The following is a 19135-nucleotide window of genomic DNA, read 5'->3' on the forward strand; positions in this document are numbered from 1 at the left end:
CCGCTATCAAGGCAGCTGCCTATCATGTCATGCCCTACCTGCACAGGTGTGCTGGCTACTCAAATGATCCAATTAAGGAGGCCATTTAGTCAGCAGCAGCAGAAGTCCTGTGCCTGGACGCTCCAACAGGGGCCAGACACAAGCAGAAGCAGAAGCAGCAGAAGCAGCAGCAGCACCACCTTTTGTTTTTTGGCTGCAGCAGCAGCAAGGCCCACAGGGCTGGCTAGCTGGCTAGCCAGCAAGCAGGTAGCAATGAAAGTAGGAATCTTTCTTTTTAACCCTGTAAGGGGGTGGTGCACTGTACCCGAAGATACTGCCATATCGGGTCAATGCATAGGGCGACGGAAGCAAGCTTCGAAATCGGCCCCCGTTCTCAAAAATCCATTTAATATATGGTCCCCAGATAGGGGACGTATCAGATATTAAACTGATAAGAACAGATACTACACTTGATCTTAGCCAAAAGGCCGAGAAGCGATAACCGTGAAAGGGGCGGGCCCAACAAGGTCCCCTTCATGGGCACTATCACTGCTTGCTGTCAGGGAGGCTGCCAGACAATTTTCCATGCACACTCTGGGCTGGGGGGCAGTCAACCACCAGTACACACAGCAGAACCTAAACCCATACCATTATTGCTAAGCAGCAAGACAGGGGCCCATTGCACTCCCACGGGGCCTTTTTAAATGCAATCCATAACCCGGATTTGCCAGGAACCCTTCTTACTCCTCCTACTTGCATGTGACACTGGGCTTAGGATCTGCATAGGAAACACACACACAAGCACACACCTACCTTTGTTGCCTGCAGATGCCTCCTTGGCTGTCCCCAAACGGTATCAAACCAACACCCACGGGAAGCTGTAAGCATAGAGGACATGCCTGCACCCCATTGGACTTACCTGTGTGGGTTAAATCCGGGTTATTTGACAACCTATGGCGGTGATGGTTCTGCTCAGGCAGAGCAGTGCTGATGCTCCTCATAAAGCTGTCGCTGCTGTGAAGGTTCTAGGTGACATCACAAATCCCTTTGGTTACATACACAACAAAGCTGGGTTGTTGTTGTTTACACTCTGCAAGGCCTGTGGAAGTGAGTGACATCATAGCACTGTAGTTCTGAGGGTTCAAGATGGATGCAACAATCTCCTGTTGCTTCTATGAAGGCCGTAATAGACGACATCACCAAACAGCTCCATAGTCACATACACAGCAAAGGAGAGATGTTGTTTACACCTAGTGATGTCAGTGGTATTGAGTGACATCACAGCACAGTGCTAAGGCTCCTGGGCCTGGACACAGCAGCGGCTGCAATATCTCAACGGAGAATACGTTTATATCTATGTGTGTGTGTGCGCATATATATATATATATATATATATATATATATATATATATATTTCTCCGCCGAAATCACTTTTAAACCCATTTCCACCTTTTTTTCCCTTCTCTTCCTCTTACTTTTTTTTCACGTTTTTTTACGTTTTTCTCCTTTTCGCCTCTTTTCTGGGCGTATTATTCTTCTTTTTCTTCTTTTTTTTCGTCTAATGCATACCCCATCAGTGCAGCAATGCTTATTCAATACCGCCAGCAGATGGAGACACTGGGGGATAATTTTCTAAGGATTTATACTGATTTTTCCTGTCTGAATTTGTCGCACAGAAAGTTGCAGGCAAAATATGTGTGACATTTCTGCGACTTTAGCTTCTAGAGCATTTTTACAACATTATACATAGGTGCTGAATACATAAAAAGCGACTGTTCAGCGACAGACAAGTCGCATCGGCTGAAAGTAGGCCAGAATGTCAGTCCATGTTGGAGCAGGTTTAGATACAGTCTAAAGCATAGATCTCAAAGTCTGTGCACAGAATTTAGCAAGGGCCTCGCACCTTCTGATGCATCAGGTAGGTGCACAATAGCATAGCCTAACCCTCTGTACTTTGGTCTATATTGATGCGGGACATAGACAGCCAGCTGATGACCAATCCATTAGTGCAATGGATGGCTGGAAGCATTTGTCTTTGCCTTTGCAATACCACAGAAGCAATGCATGGTCAATGTACAGCAATGACACACCTGTGTGAACAGCCAGGAGACCCCCCCCCATGTTATGTTACATAGTTACATAGTTAGTACGGTCGAAAAAAGACATATGTCCATCACGTTCAACCAGGGAATTAAGGGGTAGGGGTGTGGCGCGATATTGGGGAAGGGATGAGATTTTATATTTCTTCATAAGCATTAATCTTATTTTGTCAATTAGGAACATTCAGCACCCACCCGCTATCAAGGCAGCTGCCTATCATGTCATGCCCTACCTGCACAGGTGTGCTGGCTACTCAAATGATCCAATTAAGGAGGCCATTTAGTCAGCAGCAGCAGAAGTCCTGTGCCTGGACGCTCCAACAGGGGCCAGACACAAGCAGAAGCAGAAGCAGCAGAAGCAGCAGCAGCACCACCTTTTGTTTTTTGGCTGCAGCAGCAGCAAGGCCCACAGGGCTGGCTAGCTGGCTAGCCAGCAAGCAGGTAGCAATGAAAGTAGGAATCTTTCTTTTTAACCCTGTAAGGGGGTGGTGCACTGTACCCGAAGATACTGCCATATCGGGTCAATGCATAGGGCGACGGAAGCAAGCTTCGAAATCGGCCCCCGTTCTCAAAAATCCATTTAATATATGGTCCCCAGATAGGGGACATATCAGATATTAAACTGATAAGAACAGATACTACACTTGATCTTAGCCAAAAGGCCGAGAAGCGATAACCGTGAAAGGGGCGGGCCCAACAAGGTCCCCTTCATGGGCACTATCACTGCTTGCTGTCAGGGAGGCTGCCAGACAATTTTCCATGCACACTCTGGGCTGGGGGGCAGTCAACCACCAGTACACACAGCAGAACCTAAACCCATACCATTATTGCTAAGCAGCAAGACAGGGGCCCATTGCACTCCCACGGGGCCTTTTTAAATGCAATCCATAACCCGGATTTGCCAGGAACCCTTCTTACTCCTCCTACTTGCATGTGACACTGGGCTTAGGATCTGCATAGGAAACACACACACAAGCACACACCTACCTTTGTTGCCTGCAGATGCCTCCTTGGCTGTCCCCAAACGGTATCAAACCAACACCCACGGGAAGCTGTAAGCATAGAGGACATGCCTGCACCCCATTGGACTTACCTGTGTGGGTTAAATCCGGGTTATTTGACAACCTATGGCGGTGATGGTTCTGCTCAGGCAGAGCAGTGCTGATGCTCCTCATAAAGCTGTCGCTGCTGTGAAGGTTCTAGGTGACATCACAAATCCCTTTGGTTACATACACAACAAAGCTGGGTTGTTGTTGTTTACACTCTGCAAGGCCTGTGGAAGTGAGTGACATCATAGCACTGTAGTTCTGAGGGTTCAAGATGGATGCAACAATCTCCTGTTGCTTCTATGAAGGCCGTAATAGACGACATCACCAAACAGCTCCATAGTCACATACACAGCAAAGGAGAGATGTTGTTTACACCTAGTGATGTCAGTGGTATTGAGTGACATCACAGCACAGTGCTAAGGCTCCTGGGCCTGGACACAGCAGCGGCTGCAATATCTCAACGGAGAATACGTTTATATCTATGTGTGTGTGTGCGCATATATATATATATATATATATATATATATATATATATATATATATATATATATATATATTTCTCCGCCGAAATCACTTTTAAACCCATTTCCACCTTTTTTTCCCTTCTCTTCCTCTTACTTTTTTTTCACGTTTTTTTACGTTTTTCTCCTTTTCGCCTCTTTTCTGGGCGTATTATTCTTCTTTTTCTTCTTTTTTTTCGTCTAATGCATACCCCATCAGTGCAGCAATGCTTATTCAATACCGCCAGCAGATGGAGACACTGGGGGATAATTTTCTAAGGATTTATACTGATTTTTCCTGTCTGAATTTGTCGCACAGAAAGTTGCAGGCAAAATATGTGTGACATTTCTGCGACTTTAGCTTCTAGAGCATTTTTACAACATTATACATAGGTGCTGAATACATAAAAAGCGACTGTTCAGCGACAGACAAGTCGCATCGGCTGAAAGTAGGCCAGAATGTCAGTCCATGTTGGAGCAGGTTTAGATACAGTCTAAAGCATAGATCTCAAAGTCTGTGCACAGAATTTAGCAAGGGCCTCGCACCTTCTGATGCATCAGGTAGGTGCACAATAGCATAGCCTAACCCTCTGTACTTTGGTCTATATTGATGCGGGACATAGACAGCCAGCTGATGACCAATCCATTAGTGCAATGGATGGCTGGAAGCATTTGTCTTTGCCTTTGCAATACCACAGAAGCAATGCATGGTCAATGTACAGCAATGACACACCTGTGTGAACAGCCAGGAGACCCCCCCCCATGTTATGTTACATAGTTACATAGTTAGTACGGTCGAAAAAAGACATATGTCCATCACGTTCAACCAGGGAATTAAGGGGTAGGGGTGTGGCGCGATATTGGGGAAGGGATGAGATTTTATATTTCTTCATAAGCATTAATCTTATTTTGTCAATTAGGAACATTCAGCACCCACCCGCTATCAAGGCAGCTGCCTATCATGTCATGCCCTACCTGCACAGGTGTGCTGGCTACTTAAATGATCCAATTAAGGAGGCCATTTAGTCAGCAGCAGCAGAAGTCCTGTGCCTGGACGCTCCAACAGGGGCCAGACACAAGCAGAAGCAGAAGCAGCAGAAGCAGCAGCAGCACCACCTTTTGTTTTTTGGCTGCAGCAGCAGCAAGGCCCACAGGGCTGGCTAGCTGGCTAGCCAGCAAGCAGGTAGCAATGAAAGTAGGAATCTTTCTTTTTAACCCTGTAAGGGGGTGGTGCACTGTACCCGAAGATACTGCCATATCGGGTCAATGCATAGGGCGACGGAAGCAAGCTTCGAAATCGGCCCCCGTTCTCAAAAATCCATTTAATATATGGTCCCCAGATAGGGGACGTATCAGATATTAAACTGATAAGAACAGATACTACACTTGATCTTAGCCAAAAGGCCGAGAAGCGATAACCGTGAAAGGGGCGGGCCCAACAAGGTCCCCTTCATGGGCACTATCACTGCTTGCTGTCAGGGAGGCTGCCAGACAATTTTCCATGCACACTCTGGGCTGGGGGGCAGTCAACCACCAGTACACACAGCAGAACCTAAACCCATACCATTATTGCTAAGCAGCAAGACAGGGGCCCATTGCACTCCCACGGGGCCTTTTTAAATGCAATCCATAACCCGGATTTGCCAGGAACCCTTCTTACTCCTCCTACTTGCATGTGACACTGGGCTTAGGATCTGCATAGGAAACACACACACAAGCACACACCTACCTTTGTTGCCTGCAGATGCCTCCTTGGCTGTCCCCAAACGGTATCAAACCAACACCCACGGGAAGCTGTAAGCATAGAGGACATGCCTGCACCCCATTGGACTTACCTGTGTGGGTTAAATCCGGGTTATTTGACAACCTATGGCGGTGATGGTTCTGCTCAGGCAGAGCAGTGCTGATGCTCCTCATAAAGCTGTCGCTGCTGTGAAGGTTCTAGGTGACATCACAAATCCCTTTGGTTACATACACAACAAAGCTGGGTTGTTGTTGTTTACACTCTGCAAGGCCTGTGGAAGTGAGTGACATCATAGCACTGTAGTTCTGAGGGTTCAAGATGGATGCAACAATCTCCTGTTGCTTCTATGAAGGCCGTAATAGACGACATCACCAAACAGCTCCATAGTCACATACACAGCAAAGGAGAGATGTTGTTTACACCTAGTGATGTCAGTGGTATTGAGTGACATCACAGCACAGTGCTAAGGCTCCTGGGCCTGGACACAGCAGCGGCTGCAATATCTCAACGGAGAATACGTTTATATCTATGTGTGTGTGTGCGCATATATATATATATATATATATATATATATATATATATATATATTTCTCCGCCGAAATCACTTTTAAACCCATTTCCACCTTTTTTTCCCTTCTCTTCCTCTTACTTTTTTTTCACGTTTTTTTACGTTTTTCTCCTTTTCGCCTCTTTTCTGGGCGTATTATTCTTCTTTTTCTTCTTTTTTTTCGTCTAATGCATACCCCATCAGTGCAGCAATGCTTATTCAATACCGCCAGCAGATGGAGACACTGGGGGATAATTTTCTAAGGATTTATACTGATTTTTCCTGTCTGAATTTGTCGCACAGAAAGTTGCAGGCCAAATATGTGTGACATTTCTGCGACTTTAGCTTCTAGAGCATTTTTACAACATTATACATAGGTGCTGAATACATAAAAAGCGACTGTTCAGCGACAGACAAGTCGCATCGGCTGAAAGTAGGCCAGAATGTCAGTCCATGTTGGAGCAGGTTTAGATACAGTCTAAAGCATAGATCTCAAAGTCTGTGCACAGAATTTAGCAAGGGCCTCGCACCTTCTGATGCATCAGGTAGGTGCACAATAGCATAGCCTAACCCTCTGTACTTTGGTCTATATTGATGCGGGACATAGACAGCCAGCTGATGACCAATCCATTAGTGCAATGGATGGCTGGAAGCATTTGTCTTTGCCTTTGCAATACCACAGAAGCAATGCATGGTCAATGTACAGCAATGACACACCTGTGTGAACACGCAGGAGACCCCCCCCCATGTTATGTTACATAGTTACATAGTTAGTACGGTCGAAAAAAGACATATGTCCATCACGTTCAACCAGGGAATTAAGGGGTAGGGGTGTGGCGCGATATTGGGGAAGGGATGAGATTTTATATTTCTTCATAAGCATTAATCTTATTTTGTCAATTAGGAACATTCAGCACCCACCCGCTATCAAGGCAGCTGCCTATCATTGTCATGCCCCTACCTGCACAGGTGTGCTGGCTACTCAAATGATCCAATTAAGGAGGCCATTTAGTCAGCAGCAGCAGAAGTCCTGTGCCTGGACGCTCCAACAGGGGCCAGACACAAGCAGAAGCAGAAGCAGCAGAAGCAGCAGCAGCACCACCTTTTGTTTTTTGGCTGCAGCAGCAGCAAGGCCCACAGGGCTGGCTAGCTGGCTAGCCAGCAAGCAGGTAGCAATGAAAGTAGGAATCTTTCTTTTTAACCCTGTAAGGGGGTGGTGCACTGTACCCGAAGATACTGCCATATCGGGTCAATGCATAGGGCGACGGAAGCAAGCTTCGAAATCGGCCCCCGTTCTCAAAAATCCATTTAATATATGGTCCCAGATAGGGGACGTATCAGATATTAAACTGATAAGAACAGATACTACACTTGATCTTAGCCAAAAGGCCGAGAAGCGATAACCGTGAAAGGGGCGGGCCCAACAAGGTCCCCTTCATGGGCACTATCACTGCTTGCTGTCAGGGAGGCTGCCAGACAATTTTCCATGCACACTCTGGGCTGGGGGGCAGTCAACCACCAGTACACACAGCAGAACCTAAACCCATACCATTATTGCTAAGCAGCAAGACAGGGGCCCATTGCACTCCCACGGGCCTTTTTAAATGCAATCCATAACCCGGATTTGCCAGGAACCCTTCTTACTCCTCCTACTTGCATGTGACACTGGGCTTAGGATCTGCATAGGAAACACACACACAAGCACACACCTACCTTTGTTGCCTGCAGATGCCTCCTTGGCTGTCCCCAAACGGTATCAAACCAACACCCACGGGAAGCTGTAAGCATAGAGGACATGCCTGCACCCCATTGGACTTACCTGTGTGGGTTAAATCCGGGTTATTTGACAACCTATGGCGGTGATGGTTCTGCTCAGGCAGAGCAGTGCTGATGCTCCCTCATAAAGCTGTCGCTGCTGTGAAGGTTCTAGGTGACATCACAAATCCCTTTGGTTACATACACAACAAAGCTGGGTTGTTGTTGTTTACACTCTGCAAGGCCTGTGGAAGTGAGTGACATCATAGCACTGTAGTTCTGAGGGTTCAAGATGGATGCAACAATCTCTGTTGCTTCTATGAAGGCCGTAATAGACGACATCACCAAACAGCTCCATAGTCACATACACAGCAAAGGAGAGATGTTGTTTACACCTAGTGATGTCAGTGGTATTGAGTGACATCACAGCACAGTGCTAAGGCTCCTGGGCCTGGACACAGCAGCGCTGCAATATCTCAACGGAGAATACGTTTATATCTATGTGTGTGTGTGCGCATATATATATATATATATATATATATATATATATATATATATATTTCTCCGCCGAAATCACTTTTAAACCCATTTCACCTTTTTTTCCCTTCTCTTCCTCTTACTTTTTTTCACGTTTTTTTACGTTTTTCTCCTTTTCGCCTCTTTTCTGGGCGTATTATTCTTCTTTTTCTTCTTTTTTTTTCGTCTAATGCATACCCCATCAGTGCAGCATGCTTATTCAATACCGCAGCAGATGGAGACACTGGGGGATAATTTTCTAAGGATTTATACTGATTTTTCCTGTCTGAATTTGTCGCACAGAAACACAGAAAGTTGCAGGCCAAATATGTGTGACATTTCTGCGACTTTAGCTTCTAGAGCATTTTTACAACATTATACATAGGTGCTGAATACATAAAAAGCGACTGTTCAGCGACAGACAAGTCGCATCGGCTGAAAGTAGGCCAGAATGTCAGTCCATGTTGGAGCAGGTTTAGATACAGTCTAAAGCATAGATCTCAAAGTCTGTGCACAGAATTTAGCAAGGGCCTCGCACCTTCTGATGCATCAGGTAGGTGCACAATAGCATAGCCTAACCCTCTGTACTTTGGTCTATATTGATGCGGGACATAGACAGCCAGCTGATGACCAATCCATTAGTGCAATGGATGGCTGGAAGCATTTGTCTTTGCCTTTGCAATACCACAGAAGCAATGCATGGTCAATGTACAGCAATGACACACCTGTGTGAACAGCCAGGAGACCCCCCCCCATGTTATGTTACATAGTTACATAGTTAGTACGGTCGAAAAAAGACATATGTCCATCACGTTCAACCAGGGAATTAAGGGGTAGGGGTGTGGCGCGATATTGGGGAAGGGATGAGATTTTATATTTCTTCATAAGCATTAATCTTATTTTGTCAATTAGGAACATTCAGCACCCACCCGCTATCAAGGCAGCTGCCTATCATGTCATGCCCTACCTGCACAGGTGTGCTGGCTACTCAAATGATCCAATTAAGGAGGCCATTTAGTCAGCAGCAGCAGAAGTCCTGTGCCTGGACGCTCCAACAGGGGCCAGACACAAGCAGAAGCAGAAGCAGCAGAAGCAGCAGCAGCACCACCTTTTGTTTTTTGGCTGCAGCAGCAGCAAGGCCCACAGGGCTTGGCTAGCTGGCTAGCCAGCAAGCAGGTAGCAATGAAAGTAGGAATCTTTCTTTTTAACCCTGTAAGGGGGTGGTGCACTGTACCCGAAGATACTGCCATATCGGGTCAATGCATAGGGCGACGGAAGCAAGCTTCGAAATCGGCCCCCGTTCTCAAAAATCCATTTAATATATGGTCCCCAGATAGGGGACGTATCAGATATTAAACTGATAAGAACAGATACTACACTTGATCTTAGCCAAAAGGCCGAGAAGCGATAACCGTGAAAGGGGCGGGCCCAACAAGGTCCCCTTCATGGGCACTATCACTGCTTGCTGTCAGGGAGGCTGCCAGACAATTTTCCATGCACACTCTGGGCTGGGGGGCAGTCAACCACCAGTACACACAGCAGAACCTAAACCCATACCATTATTGCTAAGCAGCAAGACAGGGGCCCATTGCACTCCCACGGGGCCTTTTTAAATGCAATCCATAACCCGGATTTGCCAGGAACCCTTCTTACTCCTCCTACTTGCATGTGACACTGGGCTTAGGATCTGCATAGGAAACACACACACAAGCACACACCTACCTTTGTTGCCTGCAGATGCCTCCTTGGCTGTCCCCAAACGGTATCAAACCAACACCCACGGGAAGCTGTAAGCATAGAGGACATGCCTGCACCCCATTGGACTTACCTGTGTGGGTTAAATCCGGGTTATTTGACAACCTATGGCGGTGATGGTTCTGCTCAGGCAGAGCAGTGCTGATGCTCCTCATAAAGCTGTCGCTGCTGTGAAGGTTCTAGGTGACATCACAAATCCCTTTGGTTACATACACAACAAAGCTGGGTTGTTGTTGTTTACACTCTGCAAGGCCTGTGGAAGTGAGTGACATCATAGCACTGTAGTTCTGAGGGTTCAAGATGGATGCAACAATCTCCTGTTGCTTCTATGAAGGCCGTAATAGACGACATCACCAAACAGCTCCATAGTCACATACACAGCAAAGGAGAGATGTTGTTTACACCTAGTGATGTCAGTGGTATTGAGTGACATCACAGCACAGTGCTAAGGCTCCTGGGCCTGGACACAGCAGCGGCTGCAATATCTCAACGGAGAATACGTTTATATCTATGTGTGTGTGTGCGCATATATATATATATATATATATATATATATATATATATATATATATTTCTCCGCCGAAATCACTTTTAAACCCATTTCCACCTTTTTTTCCCTTCTCTTCCTCTTACTTTTTTTTCACGTTTTTTTACGTTTTTCTCCTTTTCGCCTCTTCTTTTCGCCTCTTTTCTGGGCGTATTATTCTTCTTTTTCTTCTTTTTTTTCGTCTAATGCATACCCCATCAGTGCAGCAATGCTTATTCAATACCGCCAGCAGATGGAGACACTGGGGGATAATTTTCTAAGGATTTATACTGATTTTTCCTGTCTGAATTTGTCGCACAGAAAGTTGCAGGCCAAATATGTGTGACATTTCTGCGACTTTAGCTTCTAGAGCATTTTTACAACATTATACATAGGTGCTGAATACATAAAAAGCGACTGTTCAGCGACAGACAAGTCGCATCGGCTGAAAGTAGGCCAGAATGTCAGTCCATGTTGGAGCAGGTTTAGATACAGTCTAAAGCATAGATCTCAAAGTCTGTGCACAGAATTTAGCAAGGGCCTCGCACCTTCTGATGCATCAGGTAGGTGCACAATAGCATAGCCTAACCCTCTGTACTTTGGTCTATATTGATGCGGGACATAGACAGCCAGCTGATGACCAATCCATTAGTGCAATGGATGGCTGGAAGCATTTGTCTTTGCCTTTGCAATACCACAGAAGCAATGCATGGTCAATGTACAGCAATGACACACCTGTGTGAACAGCCAGGAGACCCCCCCCCCCCATGTTATGTTACATAGTTACATAGTTAGTACGGTCGAAAAAAGACATATGTCCATCACGTTCAACCAGGGAATTAAGGGGTAGGGGTGTGGCGCGATATTGGGGAAGGGATGAGATTTTATATTTCTTCATAAGCATTAATCTTATTTTGTCAATTAGGAACATTCAGCACCCACCCGCTATCAAGGCAGCTGCCTATCATGTCATGCCCTACCTGCACAGGTGTGCTGGCTACTCAAATGATCCAATTAAGGAGGCCATTTAGTCAGCAGCAGCAGAAGTCCTGTGCCTGGACGCTCCAACAGGGGCCAGACACAAGCAGAAGCAGAAGCAGCAGAAGCAGCAGCAGCACCACCTTTTGTTTTTTGGCTGCAGCAGCAGCAAGGCCCACAGGGCTGGCTAGCTGGCTAGCCAGCAAGCAGGTAGCAATGAAAGTAGGAATCTTTCTTTTTAACCCTGTAAGGGGGTGGTGCACTGTACCCGAAGATACTGCCATATCGGGTCAATGCATAGGGCGACGGAAGCAAGCTTCGAAATCGGCCCCCGTTCTCAAAAATCCATTTAATATATGGTCCCCAGATAGGGGACGTATCAGATATTAAACTGATAAGAACAGATACTACACTTGATCTTAGCCAAAAGGCCGAGAAGCGATAACCGTGAAAGGGGCGGGCCCAACAAGGTCCCCTTCATGGGCACTATCACTGCTTGCTGTCAGGGAGGCTGCCAGACAATTTTCCATGCACACTCTGGGCTGGGGGGCAGTCAACCACCAGTACACACAGCAGAACCTAAACCCATACCATTATTGCTAAGCAGCAAGACAGGGGCCCATTGCACTCCCACGGGGCCTTTTTAAATGCAATCCATAACCCGGATTTGCCAGGAACCCTTCTTACTCCTCCTACTTGCATGTGACACTGGGCTTAGGATCTGCATAGGAAACACACACACAAGCACACACCTACCTTTGTTGCCTGCAGATGCCTCCTTGGCTGTCCCCAAACGGTATCAAACCAACACCCACGGGAAGCTGTAAGCATAGAGGACATGCCTGCACCCCATTGGACTTACCTGTGTGGGTTAAATCCGGGTTATTTGACAACCTATGGCGGTGATGGTTCTGCTCAGGCAGAGCAGTGCTGATGCTCCTCATAAAGCTGTCGCTGCTGTGAAGGTTCTAGGTGACATCACAAATCCCTTTGGTTACATACACAACAAAGCTGGGTTGTTGTTGTTTACACTCTGCAAGGCCTGTGGAAGTGAGTGACATCATAGCACTGTAGTTCTGAGGGTTCAAGATGGATGCAACAATCTCCTGTTGCTTCTATGAAGGCCGTAATAGACGACATCACCAAACAGCTCCATAGTCACATACACAGCAAAGGAGAGATGTTGTTTACACCTAGTGATGTCAGTGGTATTGAGTGACATCACAGCACAGTGCTAAGGCTCCTGGGCCTGGACACAGCAGCAGCTGCAATATCTCAACGGAGAATACGTTTATATCTATGTGTGTGTGTGCGCATATATATATATATATATATATATATATATATATATATATATATATATTTCTCTGCCGAAATCACTTTTAAACCCATTTCCACCTTTTTTTCCCTTCTCTTCCTCTTACTTTTTTTTCACGTTTTTTTACGTTTTTCTCCTTTTCGCCTCTTTTCTGGGCGTATTATTCTTCTTTTTCTTCTTTTTTTTCGTCTAATGCATACCCCATCAGTGCAGCAATGCTTATTCAATACCGCCAGCAGATGGAGACACTGGGGGATAATTTTCTAAGGATTTATACTGATTTTTCCTGTCTGAATTTGTCGCACAGAAAGTTGCAGGCCAAATATGTGTGACATTTCTGCGACTTTAGCTTCTAGAGCATTTTTACAACATTATACATAGGTGCTGAATACATAAAAAGCGACTGTTCAGCGACAGACAAGTCGCATCGGCTGAAAGTAGGCCAGAATGTCAGTCCATGTTGGAGCAGGTTTAGATACAGTCTAAAGCATAGATCTCAAAGTCTGTGCACAGAATTTAGCAAGGGCCTCGCACCTTCTGATGCATCAGGTAGGTGCACAATAGCATAGCCTAACCCTCTGTACTTTGGTCTATATTGATGCGGGACATAGACAGCCAGCTGATGACCAATCCATTAGTGCAATGGATGGCTGGAAGCATTTGTCTTTGCCTTTGCAATACCACAGAAGCAATGCATGGTCAATGTACAGCAATGACACACCTGTGTGAACAGCCAGGAGACCCCCCCCCCCATGTTATGTTACATAGTTACATAGTTAGTACGGTCGAAAAAAGACATATGTCCATCACGTTCAACCAGGGAATTAAGGGGTAGGGGTGTGGCGCGATATTGGGGAAGGGATGAGATTTTATATTTCTTCATAAGCATTAATCTTATTTTGTCAATTAGGAACATTCAGCACCCACCCGCTATCAAGGCAGCTGCCTATCATGTCATGCCCTACCTGCACAGGTGTGCTGGCTACTCAAATGATCCAATTAAGGAGGCCATTTAGTCAGCAGCAGCAGAAGTCCTGTGCCTGGACGCTCCAACAGGGGCCAGACACAAGCAGAAGCAGAAGCAGCAGAAGCAGCAGCAGCACCACCTTTTGTTTTTTGGCTGCAGCAGCAGCAAGGCCCACAGGGCTGGCTAGCTGGCTAGCCAGCAAGCAGGTAGCAATGAAAGTAGGAATCTTTCTTTTTAACCCTGTAAGGGGGTGGTGCACTGTACCCGAAGATACTGCCATATCGGGTCAATGCATAGGGCGACGGAAGCAAGCTTCGAAATCGGCCCCCGTTCTCAAAAATCCATTTAATATATGGTCCCCAGATAGGGGACGTATCAGATATTAAACTGATAAGAACAGATACTACACTTGATCTTAGCCAAAAGGCCGAGAAGCGATAACCGTGAAAGGGGCGGGCCCAACAAGGTCCCCTTCATGGGCACTATCACTGCTTGCTGTCAGGGAGGCTGCCAGACAATTTTCCATGCACACTCTGGGCTGGGGGGCAGTCAACCACCAGTACACACAGCAGAACCTAAACCCATACCATTATTGCTAAGCAGCAAGACAGGGGCCCATTGCACTCCCACGGGGCCTTTTTAAATGCAATCCATAACCCGGATTTGCCAGGAACCCTTCTTACTCCTCCTACTTGCATGTGACACTGGGCTTAGGATCTGCATAGGAAACACACACACAAGCACACACCTACCTTTGTTGCCTGCAGATGCCTCCTTGGCTGTCCCCAAACGGTATCAAACCAACACCCACGGGAAGCTGTAAGCATAGAGGACATGCCTGCACCCCATTGGACTTACCTGTGTGGGTTAAATCCGGGTTATTTGACAACCTATGGCGGTGATGGTTCTGCTCAGGCAGAGCAGTGCTGATGCTCCTCATAAAGCTGTCGCTGCTGTGAAGGTTCTAGGTGACATCACAAATCCCTTTGGTTACATACACAACAAAGCTGGGTTGTTGTTGTTTACACTCTGCAAGGCCTGTGGAAGTGAGTGACATCATAGCACTGTAGTTCTGAGGGTTCAAGATGGATGCAACAATCTCCTGTTGCTTCTATGAAGGCCGTAATAGACGACATCACCAAACAGCTCCATAGTCACATACACAGCAAAGGAGAGATGTTGTTTACACCTAGTGATGTCAGTGGTATTGAGTGACATCACAGCACAGTGCTAAGGCTCCTGGGCCTGGACACAGCAGCGGCTGCAATATCTCAACGGAGAATACGTTTATATCTATGTGTGTGTGTGCGCATATATATATATATATATATATATATATATATATATATATATTTCTCCGCCGAAATCACTTTTAAACCCATTTCCACCTTTTTTTCCCTTCTCTTCCTCTTACTTTTTTTTCACGTTTTTTTACGTTTTTCTCCTTTTCGCCTCTTTTCTGGGCGTATTATTCTTCTTTTTCTTCTTTTTTTTCGTCTAATGCATACCCCATCAGTGCAGCAATGCTTATTCAATACCGCCAGCAGATGGAGACACTGGGGGATAATTTTCTAAGGATTTATACTGATTTTTCCTGTCTGAATTTGTCGCACAGAAAGTTGCAGGCCAAATATGTGTGACATTTCTGCGACTTTAGCTTCTAGAGCATTTTTACAACATTATACATAGGTGCTGAATACATAAAAAGCGACTGTTCAGCGACAGACAAGTCGCATCGGCTGAAAGTAGGCCAGAATGTCAGTCCATGTTGGAGCAGGTTTAGATACAGTCTAAAGCATAGATCTCAAAGTCTGTGCACAGAATTTAGCAAGGGCCTCGCACCTTCTGATGCATCAGGTAGGTGCACAATAGCATAGCCTAACCCTCTGTACTTTGGTCTATATTGATGCGGGACATAGACAGCCAGCTGATGACCAATCCATTAGTGCAATGGATGGCTGGAAGCATTTGTCTTTGCCTTTGCAATACCACAGAAGCAATGCATGGTCAATGTACAGCAATGACACACCTGTGTGAACAGCCAGGAGACCCCCCCCCATGTTATGTTACATAGTTACATAGTTAGTACGGTCGAAAAAAGACATATGTCCATCACGTTCAACCAGGGAATTAAGGGGTAGGGGTGTGGCGCGATATTGGGGAAGGGATGAGATTTTATATTTCTTCATAAGCATTAATCTTATTTTGTCAATTAGGAACATTCAGCACCCACCCGCTATCAAGGCAGCTGCCTATCATGTCATGCCCTACCTGCACAGGTGTGCTGGCTACTCAAATGATCCAATTAAGGAGGCCATTTAGTCAGCAGCAGCAGAAGTCCTGTGCCTGGACGCTCCAACAGGGGCCAGACACAAGCAGAAGCAGAAGCAGCAGAAGCAGCAGCAGCACCACCTTTTGTTTTTTGGCTGCAGCAGCAGCAAGGCCCACAGGGCTGGCTAGCTGGCTAGCCAAAGCAGGTAGCAATGAAAGTAGGAATCTTTCTTTTTAACCCTGTAAGGGGGTGGTGCACTGTACCCGAAGATACTGCCATATCGGGTCAATGCATAGGGCGACGGAAGCAAGCTTCGAAATCGGCCCCCGTTCTCAAAAATCCATTTAATATATGGTCCCCAGATAGGGGACGTATCAGATATTAAACTGATAAGAACAGATACTACACTTGATCTTAGCCAAAAGGCCGAGAAGCGATAACCGTGAAAGGGGCGGGCCCAACAAGGTCCCCTTCATGGGCACTATCACTGCTTGCTGTCAGGGAGGCTGCCAGACAATTTTCCATGCACACTCTGGGCTGGGGGGCAGTCAACCACCAGTACACACAGCAGAACCTAAACCCATACCATTATTGCTAAGCAGCAAGACAGGGGCCCATTGCACTCCCACGGGGCCTTTTTAAATGCAATCCATAACCCGGATTTGCCAGGAACCCTTCTTACTCCTCCTACTTGCATGTGACACTGGGCTTAGGATCTGCATAGGAAACACACACACAAGCACACACCTACCTTTGTTGCCTGCAGATGCCTCCTTGGCTGTCCCCAAACGGTATCAAACCAACACCCACGGGAAGCTGTAAGCATAGAGGACATGCCTGCACCCCATTGGACTTACCTGTGTGGGTTAAATCCGGGTTATTTGACAACCTATGGCGGTGATGGTTCTGCTCAGGCAGAGCAGTGCTGATGCTCCTCATAAAGCTGTCGCTGCTGTGAAGGTTCTAGGTGACATCACAAATCCCTTTGGTTACATACACAACAAAGCTGGGTTGTTGTTGTTTACACTCTGCAAGGCCTGTGGAAGTGAGTGACATCATAGCACTGTAGTTCTGAGGGTTCAAGATGGATGCAACAATCTCCTGTTGCTTCTATGAAGGCCGTAATAGACGACATCACCAAACAGCTCCATAGTCACATACACAGCAAAGGAGAGATGTTGTTTACACCTAGTGATGTCAGTGGTATTGAGTGACATCACAGCACAGTGCTAAGGCTCCTGGGCCTGGACACAGCAGCGGCTGCAATATCTCAACGGAGAATACGTTTATATCTATGTGTGTGTGTGCGCATATATATATATATATATATATATATATATATATTTCTCCGCCGAAATCACTTTTAAACCCATTTCCACCTTTTTTTCCCTTCTCTTCCTCTTACTTTTTTTTCACGTTTTTTTACGTTTTTCTCCTTTTCGCCTCTTTTCTGGGCGTATTATTCTTCTTTTTCTTCTTTTTTTTCGTCTAATGCATACCCCATCAGTGCAGCAATGCTTATTCAATACCGCCAGCAGATGGAGACACTGGGGGATAATTTTCTAAGGATTTATACTGATTTTTCCTGTCTGAATTTGTCGCACAGAAAGTTGCAGGCCAAATATGTGTGACATTTCTGCGACTTTAGCTTCTAGAGCATTTTTACAACATTATACATAGGTGCTGAATACATAAAAAGCGACTGTTCAGCGACAGACAAGTCGCATCGGCTGAAAGTAGGCCAGAATGTCAGTCCATGTTGGAGCAGGTTTAGATACAGTCTAAAGCATAGATCTCAAAGTCTGTGCACAGAATTTAGCAAGGGCCTCGCACCTTCTGATGCATCAGGTAGGTGCACAATAGCATAGCCTAACCCTCTGTACTTTGGTCTATATTGATGCGGGACATAGACAGCCAGCTGATGACCAATCCATTAGTGCAATGGATGGCTGGAAGCATTTGTCTTTGCCTTTGCAATACCACAGAAGCAATGCATGGTCAATGTACAGCAATGACACACCTGTGTGAACAGCCAGGAGACCCCCCCCCCCCCCCCCCCCATGTTATGTTACATAGTTACATAGTTAGTACGGTCGAAAAAAGACATATGTCCATCACGTTCAACCAGGGAATTAAGGGGTAGGGGTGTGGCGCGATATTGGGGAAGGGATGAGATTTTATATTTCTTCATAAGCATTAATCTTATTTTGTCAATTAGGAACATTCAGCACCCACCCGCTATCAAGGCAGCTGCCTATCATGTCATGCCCTACCTGCACAGGTGTGCTGGCTACTCAAATGATCCAATTAAGGAGGCCATTTAGTCAGCAGCAGCAGAAGTCCTGTGCCTGGACGCTCCAACAGGGGCCAGACACAAGCAGAAGCAGCAGAAGCAGCAGCAGCACCACCTTTTGTTTTTTGGCTGCAGCAGCAGCAAGGCCCACAGGGCTGGCTAGCTGGCTAGCCAGCAAGCAGGTAGCAATGAAAGTAGGAATCTTTCTTTTAACCCTGTAAGGGGGTGGTGCACTGTACCCGAAGATACTGCCATATCGGGTCAATGCATAGGGCGACGAAGCAAGCTTCGAAATCGGCCCCCGTTCTCAAAAATCCATTTAATATATGGTCCCCAGATAGGGGACGTATCAGATATTAAACTGATAAGAACAGATACTACACTTGATCTTAGCCAAAAGGCCGAGAAGCGATAACCGTGAAAGGGGCGGGCCCAACAAGGTCCCCTTCATGGGCACTATCACTGCTTGCTGTCAGGGAGGCTGCCAGACAATTTTCCATGCACACTCTGGGCTGGGGGGCAGTCAACCACCAGTACACACAGCAGAACCTAAACCCATACCATTATTGCTAAGCAGCAAGACAGGGGCCCATTGCACTCCCACGGGGCCTTTTTAAATGCAATCCATAACCCGGATTTGCCAGGAACCCTTCTTACTCCTCCTACTTGCATGTGACAGTGGGCTTAGGATCTGCATAGGAAACACACACACAAGCACACACCTACCTTTGTTGCCTGCAGATGCCTCCTTGGCTGTCCCCAAACGGTATCAAACCACACCCACGGGAAGCTGTAAGCATAGAGGACATGCCTGCACCCCATTGGACTTACCCTGTG

The 19135-nt window shown here is 46.3% G+C and overlaps 9 non-coding genes across 9 annotated transcripts; all 9 read right to left on the reverse strand.

Annotated features, from left to right (window-relative positions):
• Nucleotides 1-288: 288 nt before the first annotated feature.
• LOC130304840 (U2 spliceosomal RNA) lies at nucleotides 289-479 on the reverse strand. Its single transcript, XR_008854552.1, has one exon. It is a non-coding gene; the product is annotated as a U2 spliceosomal RNA (small nuclear RNA).
• Nucleotides 480-2561: 2082 nt separating this feature from the next.
• LOC130304860 (U2 spliceosomal RNA) lies at nucleotides 2562-2752 on the reverse strand. Its single transcript, XR_008854572.1, has one exon. It is a non-coding gene; the product is annotated as a U2 spliceosomal RNA (small nuclear RNA).
• Nucleotides 2753-4852: 2100 nt separating this feature from the next.
• LOC130304841 (U2 spliceosomal RNA) lies at nucleotides 4853-5043 on the reverse strand. The gene has a single exon (XR_008854554.1). It is a non-coding gene; the product is annotated as a U2 spliceosomal RNA (small nuclear RNA).
• Nucleotides 5044-7129: 2086 nt separating this feature from the next.
• Nucleotides 7130-7319, reverse strand: LOC130304856 (U2 spliceosomal RNA). The gene has a single exon (XR_008854569.1). It is a non-coding gene; the product is annotated as a U2 spliceosomal RNA (small nuclear RNA).
• Nucleotides 7320-9407: 2088 nt separating this feature from the next.
• Nucleotides 9408-9598, reverse strand: LOC130304842 (U2 spliceosomal RNA). Its single transcript, XR_008854555.1, has one exon. It is a non-coding gene; the product is annotated as a U2 spliceosomal RNA (small nuclear RNA).
• Nucleotides 9599-11700: 2102 nt separating this feature from the next.
• LOC130304843 (U2 spliceosomal RNA) lies at nucleotides 11701-11891 on the reverse strand. Its single transcript, XR_008854556.1, has one exon. It is a non-coding gene; the product is annotated as a U2 spliceosomal RNA (small nuclear RNA).
• Nucleotides 11892-13981: 2090 nt separating this feature from the next.
• LOC130304844 (U2 spliceosomal RNA) lies at nucleotides 13982-14172 on the reverse strand. Its single transcript, XR_008854557.1, has one exon. It is a non-coding gene; the product is annotated as a U2 spliceosomal RNA (small nuclear RNA).
• A 2080-nt stretch (nucleotides 14173-16252) lies between these two features.
• Nucleotides 16253-16443, reverse strand: LOC130304845 (U2 spliceosomal RNA). Its single transcript, XR_008854558.1, has one exon. It is a non-coding gene; the product is annotated as a U2 spliceosomal RNA (small nuclear RNA).
• Nucleotides 16444-18521: 2078 nt separating this feature from the next.
• On the reverse strand, nucleotides 18522-18711 carry LOC130304854 (U2 spliceosomal RNA). Its single transcript, XR_008854567.1, has one exon. It is a non-coding gene; the product is annotated as a U2 spliceosomal RNA (small nuclear RNA).
• Nucleotides 18712-19135: the final 424 nt, after the last annotated feature.

Source organism: Hyla sarda, unplaced genomic scaffold, assembly GCF_029499605.1.
Source record: "Hyla sarda isolate aHylSar1 unplaced genomic scaffold, aHylSar1.hap1 scaffold_1294, whole genome shotgun sequence".
NCBI classification, from domain to species: domain Eukaryota; kingdom Metazoa; phylum Chordata; class Amphibia; order Anura; family Hylidae; genus Hyla; species Hyla sarda.